Raw genomic sequence first — 20,796 nt, 5'->3', positions numbered from 1 at the left:
CCCGATGGAAGAGAGCAGGAGAGACCAGCAGGGAGCAAACTCGGGAGCTCTGGCCCTTGCTGCACCAGAGGAGCAGTATTTCTGCCCAGGCTCTGTGTTCCTCCTTCCTCAGTCACACAGAAGCTTCCAGGGGAGTCCCTTGTTATTGGCGTGGAAAAAACTGGGGGCAAAAATTCCCTGCAAATGGGCTCAGCAGTGGGGTCCTGTTGCTGCTTGACACCTGCTGGGAAGGAGGTAAAACCCAGCCTCGTTATCTGCTGCTAATTCTGAAGCTCATTAAGAGTTTTCAGAGCGTGGTTTCACTCCTTCCTTCCTCCCTCAGCTAAAGAAATCTTGTAAACCCCAGCCTGGCCTTCTTTGTGCCACATTTAAAGGGTTTTTTTGGGAATCTGGACTGTGATTTATGGCTCTTGGACAGAGCAGTGGAAGCCAGACCTGCCCGAGCCCATCCTTGCAAAGCCCTGTTGGACATTCCCTCTATGCTTTTGTTCCCACAGTTGATTTTCCCACTTGGCTGTTACAATCCGAGACTGCTGTAATAATCTTGGAGCAATAAAACCAAAGATAATGACATTTAAAATGGGATTTCAGCATCAGGAGCCACAATAACATCATCCCCTGGCTTTTCACCTGCATCCCTGAGTTCTGAGCAGGCAGCAGGGATGAGGTGGGGCAGCCTCACCCCACAGCAGCACTTCAGCGCTGCTGGGGCCACCCAGACCAGCACCAAAACCCATGGGCCCGCTGGAAAACAACGAGTGGCCAGGAAAGGGCTGAGGGGCCATCCTGGAAGAGCTCAGGGAGCCTGGAACAGCTCAGGGTGCTCTCCCAAAGCAGCTGCAGTGCCCTCAAACATCACTGGGATGTACAGCAAGAGCCTGGGGGAGGGAAGAGGGCTCAGGGATGCAGGACCTGGAATTATTTTGGTTTAAAGTCACCAGCCAGACCCTGGGGGAAGAAGGGAGTTGTGAGTCCAGGAAAGCTTCACCTTCTCTCTAAAACACCTGCTCAGTAGTGGTTTTGCCCTAAATAAAGGACTTTCTACCTCTGATAAAAACACCCACTAAGGACATACAATTCCCATTGCCTGGGAGAGAGATGGGATGGGATGGGATGGGATGGGATGGGATGGGATGGGATGGGATGGGATGGGATGGGATGGGATGGGATGGGATGGGATGGGATGGGATGTGCATCCTGCTGATCCACACTGGGAGGAGCCAAGGTGCAAGGATTCCCCTGCTGCTCTTCTGGAGACACCAAAGCTGTGCTGCAGCTCTGAAACACGGAGCAGTTCTGGATTTCGGGAGCAGGGCCATCCCCTGAGGCACCGCTGGGATTCTGGGCCCATGCCCTGCACGCCGAGGTCAGTGTTAAACCCCTGACCCCTGAACTCTGGGATCCCAGGGGATCACACAGCCCAAAGCAGCTCCTGGCAGGGAGGGGAGCGATCCTGGAGGAGCAGGAGGCTCATCCAGAGCCTGGATCTCCAGGCACAGAGCGCTGCTGGGTGAGTTATTAACACAGCTGATCCCAAAGCTCGGAGCAGGGGTGGTACAAGAGGCTCTCAGCGTGTTCTCTGTGCTGCTTCCTGCACACATCCATGATTTCAGTCCAGCTCCCCTTCTGCTGCACTCCAGCCTGGCCATGTCACTCCTGGCAGATGGAAGTTGAGATAACATCAGTGCCTAAAGGGTCAGCCTGGTGCAAAGTGGGGAATGGTGAAACGGAGGAAATTTCTGAAATAATTCACCTGACATTTCTCTGCAGTTCATTGCCTTCATTTCCATGTCACTGGCATCTCATTTCCCTTCCCCTTCTCCCATCCGGGCTGTAAATCCTACAGAATGGGATCTCAGGCAGAGATGAGCCTGTCAGAGCCGTGGGGGTGGCACAGGAGCCCAGGGCTCCGTTTCCTAAGGGAGTTTCAAAGGCTCTTTGAAGCCAGGTCAGGTCCCCAAGTGGGTGGATCTCTGGAGGATCTTGCTGGGGACATGAGCAAAGGGAAATCACAGAATCATCAAATCCCAGAATGGTTCAGGCTGGAAGGGACCTTAAAGATCCTCCTGGAATATTGTGTTGAGTCCAAACTCAATCTAATGCAAAAATCCTGGGTTTGTTTTGAGAAACTGAATTAATTAAAATAATTTTGCTCAGCATTTCTGGCCCAGCCTGCTGTGCTGTGTCAGGAAGAAGTTCCAGTTCCTCCCTCTATTTCCACTCTGGCAGATCACCCGGCTCCATTCCAAACTCCAGCACCCAGCGCTGTTTTCCTGCCTGCTGAATCCCAGATTTGTGCACTGGCTGAGAGGAAATGAGCTGCTGGGACTCTGGTGGTGCTCAGCAAACACAAGGGGTTCTCACCTTGCAGCAGCCAACGCCTCCAGGCTAAACCCATCCTTTTGTTTGCTCTGGCATCCCTCCAGCACAGAACAAGATCTGTCTACATCCATGATTATTTCTCCTTCTGGGCTCCAACAGATGGAGTTAAATTCACATGGCCAGAACTGTGGGGCTTATTAGAGAAGATTAAAGTTCAGGGTGGCAATAATGGATATTTTTCCTCATCTTTTTTGTGGGCCTAAGCTGAGATTTGGGGTCTGGTTTGGGGGTGGCTCCGGAAGGGCAGCGCAGGAAACGCTGACAAAGCTCCTGGAACAAGGTTTGGCAGAGGCTGGTGAGGCTGTCACAGCTCAAGGCACTCAGGTTGCACAGTATCCCAAAACAATGGATTTATTCCAAATTAACAGCCAGGATTGTTGCTGGAATTGCAAACGGCTCAAGGTTCCTGGGGAAGATGGAGCTGCACGAGCTGAACTCTGGTGCTGTCCCTGCGCTGGGCTCTCGAGAGGCACTGGTGTCACCCAGGGATGGTCTCCACACACCACAGCTCCCAAATCCCCACTCCCATCCATGTCAGGACAGGCTCGAGCTGTAATTAAGGAGTCACAGGCTCATTTAGGCTGTAAAAGGCCTCCAAGACCATCAAGGCCAGCTGTTCAGCCAAGCCCATCCCCAAACCCTGTTCTCCCACACCAGCAGCCCCAAAGGCTGGGGGGATCCTCCTTTGCTCACAAACAATGCATCTCTAAACTCAAATTTACAAAAAAAGGGCAAATCTCGCAGCTGACAGCCAAGCCCACCCCAGCTCGCTATCAAACACCCCTTAGACACCCCGGGCTCTGCGTGATCAAGGTCTAAACATCTGCAATAAATAATTTGAGTGGTTTTGCCCCTTCTGATTCCCCTCTCCCCATCACTAATTGCGAGCTGCCCCTCAGCTTTAATGACAACAAATGAGCATTCAGCAGCCGTGCAATATTTACCAATCTGCCTGCAGTGACCCCTGGAAGTTTTTCCTGAGATATCCCTGATTTTTCATAGCACTGGGAACAAACAGTGTGCCTTTTCCCCAGGAGAAATATGTGAGGAAGCATGAAAAGGTGCAGGAATAACCCAACACCAGACACATTTATACAATTCCTCAAGGTAAAGCTGGGTTTAGCCTCCTTCAGTTCCTCGCTGCTCCCATGGGATCTCTCAAACACAAAGAGGGCAATACTGGGATTAAATTCCTCTTTGTCTCACCCTGATTAGCTCCAACCCCCATCCCATCCTGCTGCACCTCTCCAGGGGTTTGTGCCACAGGAAGTCCCAGCGTTCCCACCCAGGGAGGATCAATATGGGGAATAAAATCTGGCACAGATGGCACAAGGATGAGGGAACGACCAGTGCCCTCCGTGGGAGCTCCTGGGGGATCCCTCAGCTCCTCAGGAAGTGTTTGCACTCGAATCCAAAGCTGCCCCTCCACTAATTAACACTAATTAACATGTGATACCCAGGAAACTGGGGGTGAAATGCCCCCCACTGACATCCCACAGCCCCATGGGAAATCAGGGAATATTCCCTAGGTTATCCCACTTTTTCCTCCTCTCTGTGTTCCACTGGATGCTCCTGGAGCTTTGCAGAACCAGGAATCCGGAACATTCCCAAGGGTGAATATTCCAGTGGAGCCCCAGCCCCAGCTCTGCCCAACCTGCACTCCCCAAGTCCCAGCCTGCTTAGCCCCCCAAGCCCAGCTCAAATCCCCACCAAAGGCTCCAGGGAATTTTTTGTCCCCCAATAAAAGCCTCCCAAAGAAGAACTCTCTGCCAGAGACCTTTAAGGATTGTTCCAGCAGTGGTAATAAGCATTATAAATGATTTCAGGATTTCTTACCCTTTAGAATATATATCAGAGAAATGAGTTTTAATGGCCTTTATTAAAATGTTCTCGTAGCCAGCAGTGCATTTGCAGTGGTGGGGACTCCATAAAAAAGCAAACGTTTATGATGTACACCAGGAGAGTTTTGCATAATAGCTGATCTTTTTCATTTTAATTTATCTACCACGATTTATCCTCTTTATTCTTTCCCAGCCTTTTTTCCCCCCTAACCTACTGAAAAACTTCCTCCTCCCTCAAAGTCCCACTGTCTTGCCCTTAAATCAGTGGGTTTGATTCATCGTGTTCCATTATGGAACAGGACAGTGGTGCTAATCATGTTTTCCAGTCTGGAGATAAACAGGCTTACCCCAAAAACAAAGGCATGTGGAAAGGACATGTGCAGGCTGCTGGGTTTGAAGTTGGAGACAGACAAAAAAAAGGAGAAGAATCCTGGGATCACAGGAAAATCTCCACAAAAAGCTTTGAGCTGAGCCCTGACCCGGAGGAAGCTGCAGAAGTAGGAGATAAGACACATTTTCTGTTTTGGTTCTTCAAGAAAAGTCAGACTTTTATGTTGCCTGTAATCATCTTCAATCAATCATTTCCCAGCAGTCCTGGCTCACCAGGGACTGGAGGGTGGCCAGGGGGGCAAACTCTGCCAGAAGGGCTGGAAGGAGGATCCAGGGAATTGCAGACCTGACCTCAGTGCAGGGAAGGTCAGAGAATCAGGGAATCATGGAATGGTTTGGGTTGGGAGGGACCTCAAAGCCCACCCAGTGCCACCCCTGCCATGGCAGGGACACCTCCCACTGTCCCAGGCTGCTCCCAGCCCCAATGTCCAGCCTGGCCTTGGGCACTGCCAGGGATCCAGGGGCAGCCCCAGCTGCTCTGGGCACCCTGTGCCAGGCCTGGGTACAGAGACCCTTCTCCAATCCTCATTTCCAGCTCTCTAATAAAGCTTGGTGTCATTTTGAAGAACATCTCGTACTGATACACCCTCAGGCCCCAGAGGTCTCTCCCACCTGCTCAGTGGGACACTTCTCTGCTCCAATACTCCATCAGCTGGGAAAACCCCCTTGGCCAATGCAGTTTTGTTATTGCTCCCTGAATTTTGTTTGCCTGGAGAAATAATGTCTGTATCCCAAGAAAGCTCCATAACAATTGTCCCTGGTGCTGGGGGTGAGAGCCCAGCAGAGAGCTGAGAAACTTTGGGATGTATTAAACACACCAGGCCAGCCTTCCCTCCACACCTGCAGGGAACCACTGGGCAGCACTGAAATCAAGCTCTGTGGCTGTGCTGTTGTTAAAGGGGTGAATTGTGGTGTTGGAGCTGATGGCTGAGCACACAAACCATGTGCTGACAGGGTGCCAATGACAGGGGGGCACGTGGAGAGATGGCTGCAAAGGACAGGTTCAAAATTGCATCCCAGAGCAAAGACTGCATCCCAGACAAAAACACAACCTGCCAGCTCAGTGCCACTTGTACAAGGAGGAATAACACAGAGAAGTCAGGGAGAAAAGCTCATCAGACATTATTGAAAGCCAGGGTGTCCCCCTGGCTCAGAGGAGTTCTCAGTGTGACAAATGTCAAGGGCCAATCCAGAACTAATGGGATTTAATTTCATTAATTGTTTTCATAAATGTTCTAAAATGTCTCCAGAGAGACTCTGGATATCCTTTCATCTCCTGTGAATTCATGGAAACACTTCAGCATGGAATATGAGGAATTCATTTCTGGAATTGTGTTTATGAAGGGAATGAGGCTTCACTGGTTTGGGGTTAAACCACAGAGCTCCCACAGCCCCACAGCCCCTGGGGATGCCAAAAACGCTGCCCTGGATAGTACACAGCACACTCGGGTGGTCTAGCTCTGTTGGGAGATCACTGGCATTCCAGCAGAGGGAATCACAGAATCCCAGAGCAGTCAAGGTTGGAAAAGCCCTTCAAGGTCACCCAGGCCAACCAGCAGCACCCCCATGGTCACCACCAACCACAGCCCCAAGAGCCACAGCCACACATCCACTGAACCCTTCCAGGGGTGCTGACTCCACCCCTGCACTCTGATCCAGTGCCTGAGAACCCTTTCCGTGAAAAATATTCCCTGGATTGCCCAGGTTCCACTCACAATTCCCTGGCTTGCACAGGTTCCATTTCCAGTTTCCATGGAACAGTTAAACACCTGCCTTTGGAGCCAGGAATTATCGTATCCCCAGTAAAAGCTCAAAGATCACCTCCACCTCACTGGACCTGGCCATGCAGAGAGTCCAATCCTTATTTTTATTGGCAGGGGGAATAGCTGGAATAACGTTTTAAGCCCCTTTTTTCTCTCTCAATAAAAGAAACCATCACAGTATGCAGACATATTTAAATTATAATTTAAAAAATACCAGAAACGTCCCATATTTAATTAAGCAAACTGCTTTTCCTTGTTGCTGACTGCTCCATATTTCCTGGCACAATTTTACCATATTTAGCAATAATTATAAATCCCAACAAAGGAGGAGCATTTGCTCATTGCAGCACAAGTGACAGTGGCAGAATAACTGCCATGAGTGGAGAGAAGAGAGAGATTCTGGCTCATTCCTCTGGGAGAATGAGCTGGGTTTGGCTCATCCCTCTGATCTGGAAAACTCAGCTTTTTAAAAATAAAATCATAATCATGGAATCCTAGGGCTGGAAAAGACCACCTGGACATGAAAGGTCATCAGAGCTGTGGTGGTTTGATCCTGATTTAAATTAAGTTGGGTCGATTTTCGTTAGGGAAGAAATTGGCTCTGGATGGGGGAGATGGACAGGGAGGGTCGGATTTTGTGAACTGGCCAACAAAAGCCAAATAATGCAATAGGAGGGATATGAATGAAGGACTTGGTACAGAATTATTGTATTAAATTCGTGTCCTGGCCCTGATCCTGCTCAAAGCCCAGGAGCAAGTGAATAAAAGCCTGGTGGTTGTTTTTCCTGAGCTGTCAGCACATCGGTATTTAATGACTGCTGGAGCAGATCAAGTGAAAAGAGCTTGCTTTCACACTTATCTGTCACCATCAAGCTTTTATTTCCTTTGTCAGCTGCGATTTTGAAGTAGCAGGAGCCGTGGACATGATTTTTGATTTATTTATGGTTCAGAATTATGATTTCTTATCAAAATCCAAAGTTATTCATTTTATGGCTGCTCTGTGGTATCTTACATCTGACACACAGAGAAAGGAAGGTACTTCCTAATTACAAAAGCTGAGTGTGTTTGCCTTCCCAACTTTGATTCAAAGTTCTTTTTGTCTCATAGGAGCAGAAAATCATGGAATGGTTTGGGTTGGAAGGGACCCCAAAGCCCACCCAGTGCCACCCCTGCCATGGCAGGGACACCTCCCACTGTCCCAGGCTGCTCCCAGCCCCAATGTCCAGCCTGGCCTTGGGCACTGCCAGGGATGGGGAAGTTTCTCCCAACTCTGCTCTCTCCACATTTCTCCATTTAATCCCAGTCTCTGGGATTTTTCTCAAAGGTCTGAGCTGGGATGAGTGGTGAGATTTGAAGCTGTCTCTGCCATGGAGAACTCAGAGTCCAGCTGGATTTCTGGCAATTAACAGTGATTAATATCCTCATTAACCCACTCTTACATTAATTTTGTGGTAAACAGACTGAGAGCCATGACTCTTTATCACTTTTTTAAGGATAACCACTGGAAGAAGTACAAATACCCGGTACAAATATACAAAGTACAAATGTCTGTATCACATCCCCCAAAGCAGGATGAGTTCCTTGCGACCAATGACAGCAGGTTTCCAGTTTAAACATTTAAAATTATTTAAATTAAATAGTTTCAGTTTGGCTTCCATAAGGTCACGGAGGTGTTGGAATCTTAAGAAGCGAATTGCTACAGGTCTGGGAAGCAAGAAATGGCTCCTCAGTGTGGATGGATGGTTGTGGAGGATTTATCAAGATATTTATGAGGAAATAGAATAAGGAAATTCAAGCAGCTTTTCCCATGGGATTCATTTGCAAGGAGTGAGCATTGGCTCTGGCATGGAGAAGCTGAGGTGCTGGAAGGAGAAGTATCAGGAAAAGCCAAGGGAATGGTTCAGGCACTGACCCTCCTTCATCTGGGGGCTGCCGGGGGTGGGATTTCCATGTCCTGCTCCCTGCACTGATTTGTTGGAAGTGATAACCACAAAACCCCACAGCTCCTGCCCACCCAAAGGCAAATGAACCAAGGCAAATCCTGCTGGCTGAGGTGAGTAACAGCTTTTTCCTGCCTGAAACAGTGAAAGATTCAGGCTGGGAACTGCCTGACCACTTGGCATTAATGACTGGCTCCTGCCGGCAGAGATAACTCCGGCCTGGATCCAGCAGCACTCGCTGCCTTTGGAGAACAGCTCTGCCCAGCTGATCCTACAGAGAGCTGTGGAACAGGAGATGAGCTGTAATTAATATCCTTTCAATTACAGTGCATTTCACTGTCCTGTTCTTCCAATATTCATGAGTGGCTGAGGAGCTGGGTGTAAATCTAACGGCGAGGGAAGGGGAGGGGTGTGGGAGTGCAGCTCCTGCGGCAAAGCCAGCTTTAATTCCTGCCCTCCGTGCATTACTCAGCCCTTTGCTTTTCTGGCTGGAGACAGTGATCCAAACTCTGCCATGGCTTCTGTGCAGAAAATGCAGCATATTCACACTTTATTGGAGTTTCAGCTCAGGTTTGTTCAGGTTCCTCGATGGGAGCTCAGCCTCGTGTGGGGATGGTGTCCAGCTGGGTGTGGACATTCCTTTGGGAAGCTGCTGAGTTACAGGAGCTGGAGTGCTGGAGGGGTTGAGCCCTTTCACAGAATCCCAGAATCCCTGAGGCTGGAAAAGCCCTCCCAGCCCATCGGGTCCAAGCTGTGTCCGATGCCCACCTTGTCCCCAGCCCAGAGCTGGGACTCTGGAAGGTGTCCCACGTGGGACTGGATGGGATTTAAGGTCCTTTCCAGCCCACACCATTCCAGGATTCCCTGAATTCCGTGGCACAGTGAAGCACTCAGCACAAACAAAGAGCAATATTTTCCCTCCTGTCTGTCTTATCCCTTGTGTTGACAAACACCCGTTTGCCAAGGAAAACATTGGATACATTTGTGCAGATCAAAGCCAGAAATAAGCACTCTCCTTTCCCTCATTCCTAGAGGATTCCCGGGGTGTCACTCATCCCAGCAGGGGCCCATATGGCTGCTCCTTCATTCCCCCAAACACAGATATTCCCTAGTGATTGGCAAACTAAATGAAATAAATACCTCAAATCCTCCTGGCACCTGGTAATGTCCCGGGAACCAAAAGGGTCGGGATGAGGGAGGGTGAGGATTTTCCTCCCAGATGTGAAGGGAAGCACAGAGGAGAAGGGAATAAAGGCAAACACAAACCCATCTTTATGTGGGTGAGAGCAAAATGTGCTCCAGGACCCCTCGACGCCAAAAAAAATGACCTAAAATTCTGATTATTCTGATTTCATCTCATCTCTGTGCGGCTTTTCCAGGTACCTGATTCCAGAGCCACTCTCAGGACATCGATTTCAAGCACTGGGAGTGTTGACTCCTCTGCTCTGTTTGCCTGAGGAACCCTCGGGCAGAGGGGACGCCCAGGGACAGCGCCTTTGGAATGCAGCTCCTGGGAGAGTCCTCAGGGGAGAACCGCTGGAAAAGCAACCTCTAATTCATTAACTCCCTGCTAGGATTGAATGGATTAACAGCGGGAATATGGATGTACCTGAGCACATCCAGCAAAGGATGGCAGAGCTGCAGGGTGAATAGGAAACAGCAAAATGGGGAACAGCAAAATAGGAAAAAAGGAAATGATGGAAACAGCTCCAGGATCCTGCTCCTCACAGCCACACAGATCCCTGCAGGATCCCCAGGGTGGCCACGGGCACAGCAAAACCTCCCTGGAGTCACACCCAGCCCACTCAGCCAAAACACAACCAAAAGATCTCATTTATGGTCCCTCCTTAAGCATTTGCAGGACGTTGGATATTCCCTGTCTGCAAAGCAAGGCTGAGCTTGGTTTGCAAAAATGGTAGGTCAGAAAAATCAAGGAAAAGTCGTGTTTTCCTAGAGCTAAACTGAGGTTTCCCATCCATCCTTTCCTGCAGGAGCTGGGATCTGCCACCCCTCCCTGCAGGAGCTGCCTGGGTTTAGATTTTTGCACCTCCCATCCCACTTTCAATAAAATATTCTCAAAGAGTCTTTCTAAAACACACAGCAGTAATTGCACAGCAGCACACAATGTGTAATTATTTCCACAAAAAACATCATTTTGAGGATGCCAAAGAAACAAAACAAAACAAACAAAACCAAAACCAACCAACCAAACCCACAAAAAACCAACCAAGCAAAAAAACCAAAACCAAACAACCCCCCCCCCAGTGAGATTTTAAGGCCAATTAAAGGGCTACAAACACTTGGTCAGCAGGGATTATTGGGTTTAGTCCATTCTCATAAACTGCAGCAGCTTGAAATGGTTTGTTATGACAGGAAAAATACCGAATGCATGGACTCAGGGCTGCAAACTCATCCAGGAGAGCCCAAACACCATTTTCCTCCTCGATTCTGCTGGAATTGGATGGATCAGAAACAATAAAATTGTCTTTGATTAGAAACAGAGAAATTCCATCAGGAACAAGGACAGTGCCCTCAATGCCCTTTTTGGACCTTCCCAGCACAGAGGAGTCCCTTGGACCTCCCTCCCTGCTCCTCCCTCCAGAGCTCTCACCTTGGGCCAGGCTGGGATTTTCCCAAGTCCTCTCCTTCCTTGCCTAAACTCTTCCTTTCCCTGTCACGTGGGCCTTCATTTCTGTTTCCAGCTCCATCCCTGTGCCCCCGATCCTCTGCCAGCTGTCCCACCACACCTCCTCTTTCCCATGCATTTATTACTTTCATCACTTATTTCTCCCAGTCCCTTGCAGTCTCTCCTCCCTCACTGAATTTTTCCTTTCCTCCCCTCATCACCGACTTCAGCACCAGACAAAGCCCACACTTGTTAAGCCTCTCCCATGACTTTTGCATGCACAAGGCCAAGAAATTTTGGTTCTAACCTCATGGTGTGGTTTGATCCAACAGCTTCACTGTTGGGGGCACCTGCCCTGAAAAATATCCCCTACACTGGAAAAAGTTCTTCATTTCAACACAAACCTCATGAAAATGGTTGGTAAATCATTGGGAAATCATCACAACTCTTTAGTCTCATCCTACATCCACTCCTGGACATCATAAAAGCTGTTTCAATTGTGGTGATTACAAAATCTGAGTGTTGAACTCGTGTCTGGTGCTGGGTAATTGTGGTTTTTCATCCCAGCAATTCTTCCTTGGGCTTTTCCAAGCACTGCCCTGAATTTTCAGGTACAGAAAATCGGTTCCTGTGCTCGGCTCCCAATTAAGTCAGGTCCATGCTGGGAGCTCCACCAGTGCTCATGGCCCATGGAAAACCCACCCACGGAGCAGCTGCACCCTGGGCCAGGCAGGGCTGGGCTGCATTCCATGGAAAAGACTCCTTGTTAAATCAGCCATTCCATTTGATTTTATCACCTCGTGATCTTCCCACTCCAGGGAAGAGCAGTGCAAAAATCCTGGGAAACATTGCCTTTGCCTGAGTTCCCTCCTGCTAAGGCTGGAATCCAGGGCGGCCGTGCCTGTCAGGGGATTTTGGGGGGTGTCTTAAACCCAAATTGTGCCCAAATATAACCTAAATTATATCCAAATATAACCCAAATTGTACCCAAATAAAACCCAAATTATACCCGAATACAACTCAAATTGTGCCAAAATAAAACCCAAATTTGGCTCAAATTGTGCCCAAATATAACCCTAATTGTACCCAAATACAAACCAAATTATACCCAAACATAACCCAAATTGTGCTGAAATAAACCCCAACTTGTGCCCAAATATAACCCAAACATAACCCAAATTGTACCCCAGCACTTTTTTGGTGCAGCTCAGCAGAAGCTCCTTTGGTGCTGAAGCTCCAGCACTTGACTCAGTTACAGCACTTGGAATAATGACCGATCCTCCAAGAAATTCCCAATTCTTGCCTTCTGACCCCCTGGAGAAGCAGCAGGAAATCCAGCTCTGCTCTCCAGTGCTCGCTGCAGGGGATATTCCCAGGCCACAGCCCCCTTCCACCTCTGAGCAGGCAGAAACCAATAAATCTGTTCTTTTTCCGAGATCTCTCTTATGAAAATAACGGAATTCTTTCCATTATCAGCATCCAAGCACCTGCCAGGGAATGGAACTGGAGCTGGCAGCAATAAATTCCCTGCCCCAGCTTATCTTTGAGGAGCAGAGCCCTGCCCTGTGCCTGCTGACAGCCACGCAGGGAATGCACAGCAGCCTTTCCCTGGGATGTTCTGGGAATGGTTCCCTCACCTCGTGTGTCAGGGCCCTGTCTGTGTTTTAGGCAAACCCCCTGGATTGTGGAGATGGATGAAACCAACCCTGGGAGTTTGGGAAATTCCAGAGGCTGTATTAAAAAATGTTCCAGTTCCACAGATAAGGCAGAGCAATAAAAATCGTAAGAAATGAAGAAATGAGCAATTCCAGAAGGGTGAGGGCAGGGAGGGAGCTCAGCTGAGGAGCGGGGGACTGCAACAGGCACTGCTGGGCAAAAATTGTCTGAATTCAGGTTTGGGGGCATTTTTACTCCTCTCCATGCCAGAGGTGCCTTTAGAGTCCAAAGGGAGAGGAATAAATCCTGTGGGAATGGCTGAGGGAGCTGGGAAAGGGGCTGGGGCAGAGGAGTGGAGGGGAGGTGGCACACGGAGACGACGGGGGTGATTAGGATGGGATTTGTCACTAATGCAGAGGTTAAACATTGCCAGAGCAGCATCCAAATAACAAATGATCCATTACTAAGGATTATCAGCAGGGCCTGCTCCCTCCTGCTGGGCCTCGAGCTCCAGGGACACCCCCACCCTGCTCAGGGGAACAACAGGGCTGCCTCAGCACCCTTGGGCTCAGCTTTGGTCCCAGTCTGTGTCCGAAGGGCTCTGGGTCAGTGGGGTGGGCTGGGAACCCCCAGAGTGGGCTGGGAACCCTCAAGTGTTATTGGGAACACTCAGGGTGGGATGGGAACACTCAGGATGGGATGGGAACACCCAGGGTGGGATGGGAACACCCAGGGTGTTATTGGGAACACTCAGGGTGGGATGGGGACACTCAGGGTGGGATGGGAACACTCAGGGTGGGATGGGAACACCCAGGGTGGGATGGGGACACTCAGGATGGGATGGGGACACTCAGGTGTTATTGGGAACACTCAGCATGGGATGGGAACACCCAGGGTGGGATGGGGACACTCAGGTTTGACTGGGAACACTCAGGTTTGATTGGGAACACTCAGGTTTGCCATCTTTGGCCTTGCAGAATTCACAGTTACAAAGCAACAAAGAATCTCTGGAGCTACTTGAGGGTTTTATCCCGTATTTGACCAGATCTCAGCAGTGTTTACTCATCCATCCCAGCAGGAATGTTCCTGTCTTTATCCAGAATGAGTGTTGGGACCAACATTACCTGAAGAAGGCCCCTTTTTTGTTGCCCCTCTGCCATGCCACATCCCCAGCAACAAGCTGCTGTTTTTTTCCCTGAGCTCTCAGGTTTTTCTGCCCAAACCAGCAGCCAAGAGCATCATTCTCACCTTTGCTGCTGCAGGGCTCCCAGGCTGGCCCGTGATTCCCCATTATTCCCTAATGAAGGAGGCAGTTTGTGCCTCTGCTCCCAGCCTTGCTTGTGTGAGCCTTTGGTCTCACTTGGAAGTGATTTGGGGAGAACTCGTGTCGGGGATAATGTTCTTCCTGATAACAAATTAAGCTGCTAAATTAGCATGTCTCTGCAGAACCAGCTGAAAGAGAAACATTAAATTAAAAAAGCAATTTTCTCCATGAGGTGATGATTTAGCAAGGATTTCATTGCACCCTGTGAATCCCAGGCTGCTTCTGGGCCAGGTTGTCATAATAAATATAGGAGAATCAAGGTTTGGATCTGTATTTCTCCAACCTTTTTGTTGATCATTGTTAGAAATAATCACAGAAACTTCTGGAGCTGAACAAAATCCATAAGGATCATCAAATCCAGCTCCCTTTTGGAGCAGTATTTGATATAAGGAGCATTCAGACCTCACCTACTGCAGAATTTGGGGGGTGATAAAAAAGCGTTTAATGACAGCATTTGATCAATGCCCATCAAGTGATTTCCATCCTCTCATCCCTGAAAAAGAGGTTTAGGACAGAGTTAAAAACTTCATTGGAAATGTTCTTTCTATCTTCCATATTTCATAGTGTTAGGAATAGAGGAAAGGAGTGTCTGAGGGGGGAAAGAAAATTCTGGAAAGCAGCCTTGGAGCTGGGGGTGGGGACTGTGAAACCCGTGTGGAAGTGGCTCCTGGGGACATGGTTTAAAGGTGGCCATGGTGGTGCTGGTCGATGCTGGGACTGGATGATCTCAAAGGACTTTTCCAGCCTTCACAATTCTGGGATTCTACAAAAAACCCCTTGGGGTAGAAAACATTTCAAATTCGCCTGTTTTTCTTTCATTTATGGTTACTTTGAGTGAGTTGGGAGCTGGAGGACCTCGGCCTGGCTCGGCCAGGGCTCTCCCTGCCCTTCAGCCTTCAGCACTTCCCTGACCCCGCTGCTGAATTCCTGAATTCCCAACGCCAGCCATCAGCTGCCTGGAGTTGCCTTGGCAACTTGGCTGGATGGGTTCTCCGTTTTCCCTTCCCTCTCCCTCGGTTCAGGCTTTGCCCTGCATTTCTGGGAGCTCCGTGTAAATATTGAAGGTGGAGGGCGGAGGAAGGGGCTGATTTAAAGGAGGGTGAAGGATTCAGAGGGAGGAGGGAGCGACACAGGGAGGGACACTGTGAGTGACACGTTGGGAAGAGCCAGAGGAGGAGGAAAACAGTGCTGGAAGTTCTGATGTCACAGCCCGTGGGGTTCCCAGGGAAATCATCCCCCTCTTTGCACCTTACGGGGCAGAACTGTAAAATCAGGGAGTATCTGAGAGCTTCAATCACATCCCCGCCCTGCCCAGCTTCCACCGGAGTCGTTTTTCCAGCACTTTTCTCTCTGGGAGGAGGGCAGGGAGGGGAAGTGCTGTTATCCCCAAGGGCAAAGGACAGATTGCAAAAAGCAGCTGGAAAATCGGGGCTCTCCCCGGTCTCAGCAGGGACCAGAAGCTCCTCCAGCAGCAGAGCTCTGACATTGCAGAGCACGCAGGGCAGCGAGAAACCACCGAGCTCCCAGCTGCAACTTCCACGGAGCAGCCGCTGGAGATGATCCCGAACTCCTGAAAAGATGCAAATGAGTGAAATCCAAACAATTCCCTCAGCAGGACTCCCTCGCAGGGGCTCCAGTGCATCCCTGGGGCAGGTGGTGTCCCTCAGAGCCCACACGAGAGCCCAGCTCTCCATCCCCAGGGTCCCCCAGAGCTCAGGAATGCCTCGTGTCCCCTCCTTCCCCGACCACTCTCCCTTTTCCACTGTTTCAGCCCCTCTCAGCTCCTTTCCCTTCCCCTTTAGCTCCCACCTCCCTTTCCCTCCTCCCTCTCCAGCCCTCTCTGCTGAAGCCTCTGCCCTGGCTTTTCCCTTCCACGTATAAATTATGGCCCGCACCAGTTGCATTTTAAAAAGTAGAATTTTGTTATATACGACTCCATATTTTTTATCCCTTTTAATTTGCAACTCAATTTTCTGCCCTTGCTCCAGTCCCAAGTAGCTTCTTCTTGGTAAAATATTTCCTCTAGAAGTTGCTTGCATTGTCTGCGCTCTCCCTGCAATATTTCTTATCAATTAGATAATAAATTATGGCTCTGACAGTGTTGCTTAACTGGAGTTCATGCTCACAGTGACTCCTGAAGAATCCAGCAGAAGTTAATCCATCCTGGGCAATTCTGTTTGTTCCCTTTAGCTGGAGAACCAAAGCATTGATTAGAGCTGGAATTTCTGATTGTATCCCAAGGGGTAACATGGAAAAGAGGGACAAGAGTAAAATTAGGGTCTTAATAGAGACTTCATCAGAAAAATCTGATATTTGCCTCAAGATTCTTCAGAATTTTTTTCCTAAAAGCCTCATTTTTCCTGTTGGCAGCCAAGGCAGAGTCTCCTAAATGGGAATAAAAACCTTTTTGTGGGGCAGGTGATGTCAGCACCACCCCAGGGGGAGCCTGAGCTGCCCATATCTCTCCCTGCCTCCAGTTCCTTCCCTTCCCATATTTTTCCCTGGCTCCGGTTCCTTCCCTTCCCTTCCTTTCCGGCCCGTGCTGTGCCGCTGTCGCTGGGCTGAGCGCTCCCAGAATTTATGCAGCTTTCCCTTCTTCCAGCTTCCACCTGTGCCCGTTCCCTCTCCCCCAGGCTGTAAATATCCCTGGCAGCCACTGAACTGTGCAGGGCTGGGGCTCCTGATAATCTGAAACCTTCTCAGCATTAAAACCTACCCTCTACAGGAATTTTTCCCACCTTTTCAGAAGACAAGATGGGCTGAAACTGCTCTTTCCTTCTGCATCCCCACTCTGTGGGAGAATGCCACAGAATCATGGAATGAATGGGGTTGGAAAAGCCCTCCCAGCCCATGGAGTCCAGGCTGTGCCCCATCCCCACCTTGTCCCCAGCCCAGAGCCCTGAGTGCCACCTCCAGGAATTCCTGGGTGCCACCTCCAGGGATGGGCACTCCAAACCTCCCTGGGCAGCCCCTGCCAAGGCCTGAGCACCCTTTCCATGGGGAAATTCCTGCTGCTGTCCACCCTGAGCCTCCCCTGGCCCAGCCTGAGGCCGTTCCCTCTCCTCCTGTCCCTGTTCCCTGGCAGCAGAGCCCGACCCCCCCGGCTGCCCCCTCCTGTCAGGGACTTGTGCAGAGCCACAAGGTCCCCCCTGAGCCTCCTTTGCTCCAGCCTGAGCCCCTTTCCAGCTCCCTCAGCCACTCCTGGGGCTCCAGCCCCTTCCCAGCTCCCTCAGCCGCTCCTGGGGCTCCAGAGCCTCCCCCATTTCCCTCAGCCTCTCTCACATCCCTACAAACTCAGCTTTCAGAGAGTTTCATGGCAGAATTCAATGGTTTTAGCACAGAACCCAAACTCTGAGTGTGCTGATGACCCTAAAGCTGCCTCTCCTCATGTCCAGAGGACACTGGGGTCACTCTCACACCACACAGAGCAGCAACCCGAGCACTTGGCCATAACATTCCAAGGACTGCATCCAAGTGCACACGGAACAGGGAGATGTGATGCCCTGCTGTGACACCTGAGCTGGGGCTGCGAGCTCAGGGCACTGCTGGCCCTCAGCCTTCCCCAGCAGGGAAATCCTCCCCTCATTCCAGGAGAGTACAGACCATTGCTGTGCTTCAAAGCACCCAGAAACAAAAAACCCACCCCAAACCCCCCCCCTCCCCACCCTGACACATCCACAACACTGCAAAGATCACGTTAAAGGAAATGAGTTTGGTAAAAGCAAGAGAGAAAATGAATGAACGGTCACCAGAGGTGCTGGGAACACCCCTGAGGAAGGAGAAGGGAGGGCGCTCAGCCGTGCAGCTGCTCACAGGCCGGGGAATTGGGTTTATTCACCTCAGGGCACTTCTTTAATCTAAAGTTGCTGCCCTCAGAGCGATTTTGTGTCTCACACCCCACTAACCAGGCCACAGCAGCCGCCGCACTGCAGCGGGGCTGGGAGCACTTCCCGGGGGCTGGAGCAGGCCCTGGAGCAGGCCCTGGTGGGTGAGCTGGGGATGCTCGGCAGGGATGGAACTGCTCCCTTTTAGCTCGCCCAGCACAGATGGTCCTGCTCCAAAGCTGCCTTTGGGCGTCCCAAACTCCCTCCCGGTGACAAGGCCGTGCAGGGAAAGCTCAGAGCCCTGCTGTCACCTGCTGCTCTCACTTCTGTGCCAGGAAAAGAGAAAAAACCCATCCAAACCCTCTAAAATCCTTCAGTGGGCACAGAACATCCTTCAGGGTGAAGGGGAAAAGCGCACAAGACCTTCCTGAGCAAACCAACAGCTCAGACTCCCCAGAGAGGGCTGAGTCAGGCTCCTGGGGAGGGGCTCAGGGGGTTTCCCCCTTCTGAAGAGCAAATGTTTCACCCAAACTTCCTCAGCATGGAAAGCACTTCAAGGAGGAAGGAGAACTCCGTGCTGCCATGGTTTATCCTTGCTGCTCTGACTTTGCAGCCTGAGTTATTTGTTCCTGGGTGGGTCTCATTAAAGCTGTTAAAATGCCCAGAATTCCCATCCCGTGGTGGGTGTTCATCCACACATCCACAAACAACTCCAGGGGTATCCACATCCCAACCTCCCGTGGTCAGCACTAACCCTGGGACTCCCCAGAACATCCAGGGACCAACCCTGCCCTGCAGGGGAACAGACGAGAAGAAAGAGTAAGGGCTCAGGCTGGGAGAGCTGGGGGGGCTCACCTGGAGAGGAGAAGGCTCCAGGGAGAGCTCAGAGCCCCTTGCAGGGCCTAAAGGGGCTCCAGGAGAGCTGCAGAGGGACTGGGGACAAGGCATGGAAGGACAGGACACAGGGAATGGCTTCCCAGTGCCAGAGGGCAGGGCTGGATGGGAGATTGGGCAGGAATTGTTCCCTGGGAGGGTGGGCAGGCCCTGGCACAGGGTGCCCAGAGCAGCTGGGGCTGGCCCTGGATCCCTGGCAGTGCCCAAGGCCAGGCTGGACATTGGGGCTGGGAGCAGCCTGGGACAGTGGGAGGTGTCCCTGCCATGGCAGGGCTGGCACTGGATGGGCTTTGGGGTCCCTCCCACCCAAACCAGTCTGGGATTCTGTGGGTAAAACTTGGCTGTGGGATCGCAGGGGAGTGAGAGCTGCACAGCCCTGGATTCCAGGCACAGAGCAGAGGGAATCCCTCCTGGGAGCGGCACAGACAGGGAGCAGAGGCTGTTTCCTCGCTGGTTTCCTTCTCTCTGTTTTCTCTCTGGCTCTGAAGGTTGCTGCAGTCGCTGTTTCCCTTTCAAGCCTTCCCTGCTCTCTCTTTGGGAGAGGGGAGTGTGAAGAAGGAGAGGGAGCAAAAGCAGACAATTATTTCCTGCCTTCCCTCTCATCTCTTCCTGAGGCAGCTGCAGCTCAGTCCCGGGTGTGCACATGCCCTGGAGCAGGGATTCTTACATGGAATATGGAAAAAGCAGGAGGGGAAACAGCAGAACAACAAACAACGTCCAAAAAAAAAAGCAAGGGAGGAAAACCTACCCTGAGGGGTAACCCCAAAGTGTTTTCTGCTCATTCCCAAGGTGCTGGGACATTCACCAGTGGCTGGTGACATCCTGACAAACCCAGACTCCTACAAGCCACACTTTGGGCTCCTACACTGGGTTTATAAAATCATGGAACCGCAGGAGAGTCTGGGCTGAAGGGACCTTAAAAAGACACCTCCCACTGGATCCTGTACCACAGCAAACTTCCAGACACTTTTTCCAAGAGCTTTGCCCATTTTGCATCATTGTTTTGGTGTTTTGGGGCTGTTTGCTGCAGTCAGGCTGCTGTTTCTCACATCCCACAGCCTGAGCACCCCAAATAACATTTCCTGAGCCTGGTCAGTGCATTTGGACACGGATTCAGCACCTGGGTCACCCCTCCCCTGCTCCTTGGACAGAGCCACAAAGGGTTTGGGCTGGCAGGGCTTTCCGGGTATTTTGGGTTGCTCCATGCAGGGCTCTCCAGGTGCCCTCAGGATCTCGGGGTCAGGGATCCACAAGCCCAGAGCTCATCACACATTTGCCTGAAAACATTTAGTAGCACAAGAATCTGTTTTGACAGCCAAACCCCCAAGAACTGGCAGCTCCAGGGAAAAAGCTTTCCTTGCACATCATTCCCACCACTGCCAGTCGCCTGGGAATTCATGAAACTCCAAAAATGAGCAAATATTTGATTTTTAAATCATTCAGATGTGGCTCTTTGCAGTCTCTTCTTCTGCAAGCCATTACAGGAAGCCTAAGGGATTGTCACTTGGGGGAAAAAATACCTCCAAAATCTGGGATTTTTGTCACTCACCAAGAAAACCAACATTCCCCAGGAAATTCAACATTCAGAAGCAAACCCCAAATTTGGGCAAGCAACCCAAGCTGAGGAAGTGACTGGCAGTGGCAATAAGTAGAATTATAGGATCACAGAATACCCTGAGCTGGAAGGGACCCCCAAGACCATCCAAGTCCCACTCCTGACCCTGCCCAGAAAAAAAAAAAAGGATAATAAACCCTGGAAACATCAACCAGGCAAGGCAATTACAGCTTCTGTGTCTCCCTCTAAAAAGCAGAAAAGAGCTCCCTTCCAAGAGGAATCATCTCACTGTTTAACTGGAAGGGCTTCAGAGACTGCAGTGGCAAGAAAAATACGAGGAGAATTTTTATAAAGGCTCGGGAACAAAGCAGTAAAAGGATCATTTGCTTAATTCCATCATTACCAGCAGCAGGTGTCCACGGATGGAATCAGACTATCAGTTTGGGAGGCATTTTTCCCATTGAAAATGGGGGGAGAAGACAATAAACAGAGCACCTTTCCTGTGCTTTATGGCTTTAAAAACCATTATGGGTTTGTTTCCAGCTCCCAGCATTAGGAGCTCTCCTTGCAGGAGAGGGGACAAGGGCTGGAGGGACAGGAC

Source organism: Aphelocoma coerulescens, chromosome 6 (assembly GCF_041296385.1).
Source record: "Aphelocoma coerulescens isolate FSJ_1873_10779 chromosome 6, UR_Acoe_1.0, whole genome shotgun sequence".
Lineage (NCBI taxonomy): Eukaryota > Metazoa > Chordata > Aves > Passeriformes > Corvidae > Aphelocoma > Aphelocoma coerulescens.
The sequence above is the reverse complement of the archived record's forward strand: the minus strand, read 5'-3'. Positions refer to the sequence as shown.